General features: G+C 41.9%; 1 long non-coding RNA gene and 1 pseudogene across 2 annotated transcripts in view; one reads left to right on the top strand and one right to left on the bottom strand.

Moving 5' to 3' along the window:
* The window catches only part of LOC141580630 (uncharacterized), a 79145-nt gene extending 67510 nt beyond the window's left edge, over positions 1-11635 (top strand). The window contains exons 3-4 of one of the 2 annotated variants that reach the window (XR_012512903.1): positions 10335-10449; positions 11502-11635. This is a non-coding gene — a long non-coding RNA (uncharacterized LOC141580630). Of the gene's footprint in view, positions 1-10334; positions 10819-11501 lie in introns of those variants that run through there. The other variant, XR_012512902.1, reaches the window with a different exon arrangement.
* Positions 498-1554, bottom strand: LOC101039970 (glyceraldehyde-3-phosphate dehydrogenase pseudogene; annotated as a pseudogene).
* Positions 11636-12722: the final 1087 nt, after the last annotated feature.

Here is a 12722-nt window from a genome sequence, read left to right as displayed (position 1 = left end):
CAGTATGTATAATCCCTTACTAAGGCAGCCTTATCCCAGCCAAATCTCAAGTCAAGTGAAAAAGCCTCTACCAATAGGAAGAAGGCTTAATCTAAGAGAGGACTCACCAACAATGAAAAGGTGAGCCATGGAAGTGAAAAGTTCAAAGGGCCCAAGTATGTGCTCCACAAAGGTTCCAGAAATCACTGATTCCTTCCAATAGTGATCTTATTCAAATTCCTCTTCTGACACCATATATAAAAACCTAGATACCAAACAGAGGCTCTCTAAGACAAAAAGTATTTATTTGGGAATAAAGTGTTGCAATGAGAATACACCTGTCATTTTTTTTTTTTTGGCTGAGCACAGGGGACTTTATTGATGGTACAAGACAAGGTGGGGCTCCCTAGGCCCCTCCCTCTTTAAGGGTTCTGCATGGAAATTGTGAGGAGGGGCAATTCAATGTGGTGGGGGATGCAGTGTGGCGGGGACTCCCCAGCAGTGAGGGTCTCTCTTCCTCTCATGCTCTCACTGGGGCTGGTGGTCCAGGGTCTTACTCCTTGGAGGCCATGTGGGACATGAGGTCCACCACCTTTTTGCTGTAGCCAAATTCATTGTCATACCAGTAAATGAGCTTGACGAAGTGGTCATTGAGGGCAATGCCAGCCCCAGCATCAAAGGTGGAAGAATGGGTGTCCCTGTTTAAGTTAGAGGACACCACCTGGTGCTCAGTGTAGCCCAGGATGCCCTTGAGGGGGCCCTCTGACGCCTGCTTCACCACCTTCTTGATGTCATCATATTTGGCAGGTTTTTCCAGATGGCAGGTCAGGTCCACCATTGACACATTGGCAGTGGGAACACAGAAGGCCATGCCAGTGAGCTTCCCATTCAGCTCAGGGATGACCTTGCCCATGGCCTTGGCAGCACCAGTAGAGGCAGGGATGATGTTCTGGAGAGCCCCACAGCCATCACACCAGTTTCCCAGAGGGGCCATCCACGGTCTTCTGGGTGGCAGTGATGGTGTGGATGGTGGTCATGAGTTCTTCCACGATACCAAAGTTGTCATGGATGACCTTGGCCAGGGGTGCTAAGCAGTTGGTGGTGCAGGAGGCATTGCTGACGATCTTGAGGCTGTTGTCATACTTCTCATGGTTCACGCCCATCATGAACATGGGGGCATCAGCAGAGGGGGCGGATATGATGACCCTTTTGGCTCCCCCTTGCAAGTGAGCCCCAGCCTTCTCCATGATGGTGAAGATGCCAGTGGACTCCACCATGTACTCAGTGCCAGCATCGCCCCACTTGATTTTGGAGGAATCTCGCTCCTGGAAGATGGTGATGGGATTTCCATTGATGACAAGCTTCCCATTCTCAGCCTTGACAGTGCCATGGAATTTGCCATGGGTGGAATCATACTGGAACATGTAGACCATGTAGTTGAGGTCAATGAAGGGATCATTGATGGTGACAATATCCACTCTACCAGAGTTAAAGGCAGCCCTGGTGACCAGGCGCCCAATACGACCAAATCCATTGACTCCGACCTTCACCTTCCCCATGGTGTCTCAGGGATGTGGCTGGCAATGGGAGAAAAGATGCGGCTGTCTGTCGAACAGGGGGAGCCACACCTGTCATATTAAACCATGTGTGCACTTGCAGAGGTAAAGGAAGACAAAGGTTTTTACATAAAAAAGGATAACTTAATTGTTTTGATATGATTGTACTTGGCTACAAAGATCAATAGAAAGTGTTTTCAGTCCAAGGTTGGATAGGCAGTTGCTGGGCAGATGTCTTTGTAGAAGTATTTCTTGTGTACTTGGAAAAGATTGTGGGTTTTGCAGTCTTTTGTGATAATTTTTAGTATTAGGCATACAAGCATAAAAACCCTCCCTTCATGGCCTTTCCTGGCTCTGTTAGAATTTTTAAAAAATTAGTGACTCCATTTAAAATAATTTATTTCAGTTTTTTGGAGGAACAGGTGGTGTTTGGTTACATGAATAAGTTCTTTAGAGGTGATTTCTGAGATTTTGGTGCACCCATCACCTGAACAGTATACACTGTACCCAATGTATAGTGTTTTATTCCTCACCCTTCTCCTACTCTTTTCCTCAAGTCCTCAAAGTTTATTGTGTCATTCTCATGCCTTTGCATCCTCATAGCTTAACTCCCACTTGTGAGTAAGAACATAGTGTAAGTGAGCATGTGGGTCTTGTGACGTATAGCCCAAAATCCACGTAACTTAGCTCCCACTTGTGAGTAAGAACATAGTGTGAGTGAGAACGTAGGTCTTGTGACTTATAGCCCAGATCCACGTTTGGTTAAGCATTTTAAAATGTAAGACATGATTACTTTGGTCATTTCTCCATTTGCCACATGGTTACACATTAAAATGGCATCTTTACTGACCAGAAATCTATAACCTGTGACAGTTATTATAGGAGATGTAGGAGGCACTCTTGGACTTGAGACAAGAACATTGTTGTGTAGAAATTTTATTGATTTGTGTTACAATTATCTCAGTGGGCTATAGGACATAGAGCATGACCTTTATAATGAGATAGGCATTGACTGAATGCAAGGTCTCAACACTTAGTAGGCTGTGTGACATTGGATAGAGTGCTTCATCATTCTGAGACCCAGTTTTTAAGGAAAAACAACTGTCTACTTTGTAAGCTTGCTAGCAGGTTTAAATAATAATGTGTGGGAATGACTTTGCACCATGCTTATCATCTAGTAACAGCTTAATTTATGTTAACCCTTAATTTATGTTAACTCTAACATCTAGTAACCCTTAATTTATGTTCATCCTTATGTCGTATAAGAATGTAAGTTACCTGAGAAACAAACCTTGTCAGTTCTCTACTGTATCCCAAAGACCATGAATCATGACTAGTGCATAGTAGGCATTTAGTAATATCTGTTCAACAAGTATTAAGCAGTCTTGGAGGGCAGAAAGTGGGTGGAGGTTTTTAAATAATACAATTTTTTTTTATTATACTTTAGGTTCCGGGATACATGTGCAGATCATGCAGGATTGTTGTATAGGTATATACATAACAAGGTGGTTTGCTGCCTTCATCCCCCCCATCACCTATATCTGGTATTTCTCTCCACGTTATCCCTCCCCTACCCCCGCCAACTGACTGCACTCTGTGATGCTCCCCTCACTGTGTCCATGTGTTCTCATTTTTCAACATATGCCTCTGAGTGAGAACATGCGGTGTTTGGTTTTCTGTTCTTATGTCAGTCCACTGAGAATGATGGTTTCCAGATTCATCCATGACCCTACAAAGGACACGAGCTCATAATTTTTTATGGCTGCGTAGTATTCCATGGTGTATATGTGCCACCTTTTCCCTGTCCAGTCTATTGTTGATGGACATTTGGGTTGGATCCAAGTCTGCTATTGTGAATAGTTCCCCAGTGAACATACATGTGCATGTGTCTTTACAACAGAACCATTTATAATCCTTTGGATATAAAACCAGTAATGGGATTGCTGGGTCAAATGGAATTTCTATTTCTAGGCCCTTGAGGAGTCACCATACTGTCTTTCACAGTGGTTGCACTAATTTACACTCCCACTAACAGTGTAAAAGTGTTCCTATTTCTCCACATCCTCTCCAGCATCTGTTGTCTCCTTATTTTTTAATGATCGCCATTCTAACTAGTGTAAGATGGTATCTCAATGTGGGTTTGATTTGCATTTCTCTAATGGCCAGTGATGATGAGTATTTTTTCATATGTTTGTTGGCCTCATATATGTCTTCTTTTGAAAAGTGTCTGTTCATATCCTTCTCCCACTTTTGAATAGATTTGTTGTTTTTTTTTTTCTTGTAAATCTGTTTTAGTTATTTGTAGATTCTGGATATTAGCCTTTTGTCAGATGGGTAGATTTCAAAAATTTTTTCCCATTCTGTTGGCTGCCAGTTCCCTCTAATGATGGTTTCTTGTGCTGTACAGAAGCTCTGAACTTTAATTAGATCCCATTTATCTATTTTGGCTTTTATTGCCATTGCTTTCGGTGTTTTAGTCATGAGGTTCTTGCCTATGCCTGTGTTCTGAATGGTTTCGCCTAGGTTTTCTTCCAGGGTTTTTATGGTATTAGGTCTTATGTTTAGATCTTTAATCCATCTGGAGTTAATTTTAGTATAAGGGGTCCAGTTTCCGCTTTCTGCACATGGCTAGCCAGTTTTCCCAACACTGTTTATTAAACAGGGAATCCTTTCCCCATTGCTTGTTTTTGTCAGGATTGTCAAAGATCAGATGGTTGTAGATGTGTGGTGTTGCTTCCAAGGCCTCTGTTCTGTTCCATTGGTCTATGTCTCTGTTTTGGTACCAGTACCCTGCTGTTTTTATTACTGTGGCCTTGTTGTATATTTTGAAGTCAAGCAGCATGACACTTCCAGCTTTGTTCTTTTTGCTTAGCATTGTTGCGGCTGTGCGGGCTCTCTTTTGGTTCCATATGAAGGGTGAAGTGGATTTTCCGGTTCTGTGAAGGTCATTGGTAGCTTGATGGGGATAGCATTAAATCTATAGATTACTTTGGGCAGTATGGTCATTTTCATGATATTGATTCTTTCCAACCATGAGCATGGAATGTTTTTCCATCTGTTTTTGTTCTCTTTTACTTGCTTGAGCAGTGGTTTGTAGTTCTCCGTGAAGAGGTCCTTTACATTCTTTGTTAGTTGTATTCCTAGTTATTTTATTCTCTTTGTAGCAATTGCAAATGGGAGTTAGCTTTTGATTTGACTCTCTGCTAGTCTGTTTTTGGTGTATAGGAATGCTTGTGATTTCTGCACATTGATTTTGTGTCCTGAGACTTTGCTGAAGTTGCTTATCAGTTTCAGGAAATTTTGGGTGGAGATGATGGGGTCTTCTAAATATACAATCATGTTATTTGCAAATAGAGACAATTCGACTTCCTCCTTTCCTAATTGAATATCCTTCATTTTTTTTTCTTGCCTGATTGCTCTGTCTAGAACTTCCAATACTATATTGAATAGAAATGGTGAGAAAACTTATCCTTGTCTAGTGCCAGATGTCAAAGGGAATGCTTCCGGTTTTTGCCTGTTAAGAATGATATTGGCTGTGAGTTTGTCATAAATAGCTTTTATTGTTTCGTGATATGTTCCATCAATACCTAATTTATTGAGGGTTTTTAGCATAAAAGCTGTTGAATTTTGTCAAAGGCCTTCTCTGCTTCTATTGAGATCATCATGTGTTTTTGTCGTTGGTTTTGTTTATGTGATGGATTACGTTTATAGACTTGCATAATGTGAACCAGCCTTGTCTCCCTGGGATGAAGCCTACTTGGTTGTGATAAATAAGCTTTTTGATTTGTTGTTGCATTTGGTTTGCCAGTATTGTATTGAAGATTTTTGCGTCAATGTTCATGGATATTGGCCTGAAGTTTTCTTTTTCAGTTGAGTCTCTGCCCAGTTTTGGTATCAGGATGATTTGGTCTCTTAAAATGAGTTAGAGAGGATTCCCTTTTTTTTTGTATTATTTAGAATAGTTTCAGAGGGAATGGTATCAGCTCCTCTTTGTACATCTGGTAGAATTTGGCTGTAAACCTGTCTGGACCTGGACTTTTTTTGGTTGATAGGCTATTAATTGCTGCCTCAACTGCAGCCCTTGTTATTCATCTATTAAGGGTTTCACCTTCTTTCTAGTTTAGACTTGGGAGGGTGCAAGTGTCCAGGAATTTATCCATTTCTTCCTGATTTACTAGTTTGTGTGCATAGAGTTGTTTGTAGTAATCTCTGATGATAGTTCGTATTTCTGGGGAATTGGTGGTGATGATCCCTTTATAGTTTTTTTATTGCACCTATTTGTTTCTTCTCTCTTTTTGTTTTTATTAGTCTGGCTAGTGGTCTATCTATTTTGTTGATCTTTTCAAAGAACCACCTCCTGGATTTGTTGATTTTTTGCAGGTTGTGTGTGTGTGTGTGTGTGTGTGTGTGTGTGTGTGTGTGTGTGTGTGTCTATCTCCTTCAGTTCTGCTCTGATCTTAGTTTCTTGTCTTTTGCTAGCTTTTGAGTTTTTTTGATCTTGCACCTCTAACTCTTTCAATTTTGATGATAGTGTGTTGATTTTAGATCTTTTCTTGCTCCTCATATGGGCATTTATTCCTATGAATTTCTCTCTAGACACTGCTTTAAATGTGTCCCATAGATTCTGGTATGTTGTGTCTTTGTTCTCATTAGTTTTGAAGAACATCTTTATTTCTGCCTTCATTTAATGGTTTATCCAGTTGACATTCGGGAGCCAGTTGTTCAGTTTCCATGAATTGTGCAGTTTTGAATTAGTTTCTTAATCCTGAGTTCTAGTTTGATTGCACCATGGTCTGAGAGACTGTTATGATTTCTGTTCTTTTTCATTTGCTGAGGAGTGATTTACTTTCAATTATGTGGTCAATTTTAGAGTAAGTGCGATGTGCTGAGAAGAATGTATATTCTGTGGACTTTGGGTGGAGAGTTCTGTAGATGTCTATTAGGTTCGCTTGGTCCAGATCTGTGTTCAAGTCCTGGGTTTCCTTGTTGATTTTCTGTCTTGTTGATCTGTCTAATATTGACAGTGGAATGTTAAAGTCTCCCACTATTATTGTGCAGGAGTCTAAGTCTCTTTGTAGACTCCCACACAATAATAGTGGGTGCTCCTGTATTAGGTGCATATATATTTAGGAAGGTTAGCCCTTCTTGTTATATTTGTCCTTTTACCACTGTGTAGTGCTCTTCTTTGTTTCTTTTTCTCTTTATTTGTTTAAAGTCCATTTTATCAGAAACTAGGATTGACACCCCTGCTTTATTTTGCTCTCCATTTGCTTGGTAAATCTTCTTCCATCCCTTTATTTTGAGTCTATGTGTGTCTTTGCACATGAGACGGTTCTGAATACAGCACACCTGTGATTCTTGGCTTTTTATTCGATTTGCCAGTCTGTGTCTTTTGATTGGGGCATTTCATCCATTTACATTTAGGGTTAATATTGTCATGTGTTAATTTGATCCTGCCATTTTGTTACTGGTTGGTTGTTTTGCCCTTCGGTTGGCATAATTCTTCATTGTGTCATTGGACTTTCCCGTTTGGTTCTTTTTTGCAGTGGCTGGTACTGATTGTTCCTCTCTGTGTTTAGTGCTTCCTTCAGGAGGTCTTGTAGGGCAGGTCTTGTAGTGATGAAACCTCTCAGCAATTGCTTGTCTGTAAAGCATTTTATTTTTCCTTCACTTATGAAGCTTAGTTTGGCTGGATATGAAATTCTGGGTTGAAAGTTCTTTTCTTGACGGATATTGAATATTGGCCCCCACTCTCTTCTGGCTTGTAGGGTTTCTGCTGAGAGATATGCTGTGAGTCTGATGTGCTTCCCTTTGTGGGTGTCCCAACCTTTCTCTCTGGCTGCCCTTAGCATTTTTTCCTTTGTTTCAACGCTGGTGAATCTGATGATTATGTGCCTTGGGGTTGCTCTTCTTGAGGGATATGTTTGTGGTGTTCTCTGTATTTCCTGCATTTGAATGTTGGCCTGCCTTGCTAGGTTGGGGGAAGTTCTCTTGGATAATATCCTGAATAATGTTTTCCAGCTTGGATTCATTCTCTCCGTCCTCTTCAGGTACATCGATTAAGCGTAGATTAGGTCTTTCCACATAATCCCATATTTCTTGGAGGCTTTGTTCATTTTTTGTCACTCTTTTTTCTCTGTTCTTGCCTTCTCTTTTTATTTCATTGAGTTGATCTTCAATCTCTGATCTCCTTTCTTCTGCCTGATCGATTCAGCTATTGAAACTTGTGTATGCTTCCTGAAATTCTCGAGCTGTGTTTTTCAGCTCCATCAAGTCGTTTATGTTCTTGTCTAAGCTGGTTATTCTTGTTAGCATTTCATCTAACCTTTTTTCCAAGGTTTTTAGTTTCTTTGCATTGGTTAGAACATGTTCCTTTAGCTCAGAGAAGTTTATTACCCACCTTCTGAAGCCTGCTTCTGTGAATTCATCAAATGCATTTTCCATCCTGCTTTGTTCCTTTGCTGGTGAGGAGTTGTGATCTCATGGTAGGGGAGAGGCATTCTGGTTTTTGATGGTTTCATCCTTTTTGTGCTGGTTTCTTCCCATCTTGTTGGATTTAGCTAGCTTTGATCTCAGGTAGCTGCTTGGGAGGCAGACTTTCCTTTGCCTGCCTGCAGAGGCGCTGCTGGGCTACCACAGATTCATTGGAGCTGCTGTGTATTTTTCCTACATCTTTTATTTACTCAGGAAAATTAGGTTGGCTTCTGCAATGGCAGTTGCCCATCCCTCTGCCGACTTTGATCATTCCTGGTCACCCACTAACTGATGTTCTGGCTGCAAAACTCTGAAGTGAGAGTTTTTTAGCCTGCTAGTCTTTGTGGGGGAGAGACCCGCCCTGCTGTAGGGTCTGTTTTCCCTGCTTTCAGTTCCCCTTCTTTCTGGAGGGCGAGTAGCTCCATCCTGTCGGCTTTCTGGCTTTCTTGGTGTCAGCCAGTGCTTCCGCCTAAATCTGTCCTGATAGCCCTGGCACTGGCCAAAGTTGCTGCTCAGTCCTGTTCAGGCAGCTCTCAGAGGCTTTTCAGCCTGGTGAAGATCTCCTGTTCTGTGGGTTGTAGAGGGCTTGGGTGGAGCACTGTATCTGAACCAAAGTCCCAGAGGGGGAAATCCCCTGGTCCTCCAATTGGTTGCATGCACCTCCTGGGTGGGGCAGTGCCCCACCTTGCCTCAACTTGCCCTATTTGGTTTATACCCACTGTCCAACAAGACCCACAAAATAAACCTGGTACCTTCTTTGGAATTGTGGAGATCATTCGGCTTCTGCATCTCTCTTGCTGGGAGCTGCGTTCTGGAACTGCCTCTTATTCGGCCATCTTGGGACCCTTCCAAATAATACAATTTTTTTTTTTAAAGTCTCATAGTCCTACAATACCAATTTCTTTTGCATATTTAGGAAATAGAGGTTTTTCTTCTAAAACATGCTGACATAGTGGAAAATAGGTTGCAAAATTAGCATGACTGTTTAAGACAAAGTTGGAGGCTTCCAAGAGATTTTGTGCTGGGGTGGCTGCTTGTAACAAGCTCCCAAAGCTCTGAGAGGACAAAGCATTCATCCTCCCTTGGTGGAGGCTGTGAGGCAAGAAGCCTTGGAGAACCCAAGCCTTGGACTTTTAGCATAGAGTGTTCAGGTCTTTATAGTTTGGGCCTGTGGCACAGGCAGGCCACGAGTCTGTGGCTCCCTGTGACCTTTACCCTCCTTGCCAAGGGAAAACCTGACCCTCCAAAGCACGAAACTTGAGGGCATTTATCACCCTAGCCCTGGAATCTGCCCAGAGCCTGACAAGGAAGGAACAGTGATCTTTCAGCTTCATCATAGGGATGGCACAGGTGGTCACTGCCCTGTGGATCACCCAGCTATGTCAGTCAACCTGGACCCCATCTGTGGGGATGTGAGGAGGAAAATACAAAAGTCTGTATTTGGGCAATGAGAAGGCAGATGCAGGAGAAACCTCCAGGTCTTAACTACCCAGTCTTGGACCTAGGGTGGAGAGAGAACGTAGTTGGTGATCATGTGCACTTACACTCTAGCATCACCAGGTGGCACTGTAGCCTCGCGTGTGGCTCTGAAAATGAAGATTTGGAAGGAGATCATCACAATATTTAACAAGCTCCTACTATGTGCCAAATCATTAATTTCTTGCACAACCTAATAAGCTAGGGATTCTTATTATATATAGTTTATAAGGAAAGACACAGAGACATAAAGAGGTGAATTAACTTGCCCAGATCATACAGCTAATAAGTGGTAAAGGCAGAATAGAATCTAAACAGCCTGGCTTTGGAGCACACATCCATTGATTCAGCAAGTGTTTATTGAGCACCTGCCATGTACAAAGCCTTGTGCGATTAACTAGGGCTATAATTAATGATGTAAAAATTACAAATCACTAACAGTTTCTAGAGTTAACGTTTTCTGTTTTGTAGGTTTCAGGCACAGAACTGTGTAGACAATTATAGTGAAACTGATCCCACTACTGATTATGACAGGAATAACCATATATTTAAATGAGCTGGATGTTTTATATGTATTATCTCATGAAATATTGACAGAAACTGAATAAAGAATGAAACTATTGTTCCCATTTCACACGAAAGGAAATTGAGGTTAAGAGGTGTAAAGTAATTTTGCATGACACGAAGTAGAAATTTGGAGTACAGGGATTTGAAGTTGGTCTTGTCGTTTTCTGAAGCCCCCGTGCTCTTGACCACTGTAGACTCAAAACATCACCTCGTTTTTCTACTCATTCAACAAACACTTTCTTGGGGTGGCACTCATTATGCACCTCTGTTCCCATTCTGCAGGTGGTGAAGCCCTCTACTGACCCCACAGTTCCTGTCCCATGACCAGGGACAGCTTGCCAAGGAGCTACAGCAGCACATAAAGTCAGTGACAGCCCCATGCAAGTACCTGAGGAAGGTGAGTGAGCACAGACAGATGGGGCCTGGTGCCCTGGCGCAGTTTCTGGCTGTTGGCCGCCGTACGTCTTAGAGGGTGGCCATGCTGGACGAAGCTTAGGCAGTCACAATACTAGCCTTTCCCTGTTTTTTCCTTTCCATCTGAGTGGATTAGGAATGGGGTGAAGTAGCTGACTTACTTGGGTGAAAAACACTATCTGTGTCAGAAACCTAAAAGGAATCATTTCTGAAATGTTAAACTAAAGAAAAACAACCATGCAAATGCCCAATGATACTTAAAAAGGTTATTTATAATCCTGCAAAATTTGAAAAGGAAATCCAAATCAACAGCTTCTAAACTATTTTTTAACATTACTCACAGTAAAAAATACATTCCATATTGCATATATATGTGTTATATATATGAATACCAAAATTAACACATTTATTTTATAACATGTAATACATTCTTGTCTTTAATTCTTTCATTTATTTTAAATGCTGTGTGCAGTCTACAAAAAGTTCAATAGTAATAATTAAATTATTCATTAAATTGAACGTTACTTGTAATTTATTTTATTATTATTTTTTGAGATGGAGTCTTGCTCTGTCACCCAGGCTGGAGTGCAGTGGCACGATCTTGGCTCACTGCAAACCTCCATCTTCTGGGTTCAAGTGATTCTCCTGCCTTGGCCTCCTGAGTAGCTGTGACTACAGGTGCCCACCACCATGCCTGGCTAATTTTTATGTTTTTAGTTGAGAGGAGGTTTCACCATGTTGGCCAGGATGGTCTTGATCTCCTGACCTCGTGATCCACCTGCCTAGGCCTCCCAAAGTGCTGGGATTACAGGCATGAGCCACCATACCTGGCCACATTACTTGTAATTTAAAATGGTAATCTGAAAAACAGTCTTTTATTTTTGAGATAAAAATATTTTAACAAAATACTATTAAAACACTGGCTATGAAACAGTATGCATAGTTTCATCCTATCTGTTTGAAAATAAAGCTTGGAAGAATACGTATGAAAAATAGTTAACATTTCCTTTTTGGATGAGTTGATGTCCTTTGCAGGGATATGGATGAAGCTGGAAACCATCATTCTCAGCAAACTGACACAAGACCAGAAAACCAAACACTGTATGTTCTCATTCATAAGTGGGTGTTGAACAATGAGAACACATGGACACAGGGAGGGGAACATCACACACTGGGGCCTGCTGGGGATGAGGGGTGCTAGAGGAGGGATAGCAGGGGGTGAGGGGATTGTGGAGGGATAACATTAGGAGAAATACCTAATGTAGATGACAGGGGGATGGATGCAGCACCAGGGCGCGTGCATACCTATGTAACAAACCTGCACAATCTGCACATGTACCCCAGAACTTAAAGTATAATAAAAAAAATTTCCTTTTTTGTAATACTTTGTTGCATTGTCTGAATATTGACAGTCAATACACATTATGAAGCTACATGGTTAACATTGATTGAGTACTCACTGTGTGTGCCAGGCACTGGGCTCAATGCCGTGTGTGCATTTTTATTTTATTTAATCCTCTCCACAACCTGAGATAGCTAACCCATGTTACAGAGATAAAACAGGCTCAGAAGCTAACAGTTAAATGCCTGAGGTTGCAGTTAATAAGGGGAAGAACTGTAATGGAAACCTATGTGTGTTTGACAACCAATTCAAGTTCTGATGTTAGGCTAGTCTGCTTAATAGAGCGTGGGATGGATGGTGCATGCCTGCTAAGATGGGCTAGATATCACTGTAGGTCACAAACAGCCTTAAACAGTGGAGGTTGACAACAATGAAGGTTTAACTGCCCATACTGCATGTCCACAATGGCTCTCCTGGGCCCTGGGCTCTGTATCTTCTCATTCTGCCACCAGGATGAAGGAGCAGCCTTCATAAGGAACCTGTCAGCTGCTCTAAGAGATGGAGGAGAGGGTGGCCAGTCTCAGTGGCTCCCACCTCTTCTGCCTCAAGGTGGCATGCTTCACTTGCATTCATTTTGGGTCAGAGCAAATTGCATGGCTCTACCCACCTTCAAGGGCTCACGTAGAGAACCTGAAATGCTTAGTGAACTCCATTAAGGCCATGATATGGTGTCAGCCTGTGTAGGAGACTGTGGAGGGGCAGAGGAGGAGAGTGGGGAATTGGTAGGAAATGACAGCAGGACTACGGCACTGCAGACTTGCTTTATCTTCAGCCACGTGGAGTTTGTCCCAGAGCTGCCAAGAACCATCACTGGCAAGACGAAAAGAGGCGAACTTCAAAAAATGGAGATTGGT

Source organism: Saimiri boliviensis, chromosome 12 (assembly GCF_048565385.1).
Source record: "Saimiri boliviensis isolate mSaiBol1 chromosome 12, mSaiBol1.pri, whole genome shotgun sequence".
In the NCBI taxonomy this organism is placed as follows: domain Eukaryota; kingdom Metazoa; phylum Chordata; class Mammalia; order Primates; family Cebidae; genus Saimiri; species Saimiri boliviensis.
Note: the sequence above shows the minus strand (reverse complement) of the source record. Positions and strands in the feature narration are given on the sequence as shown.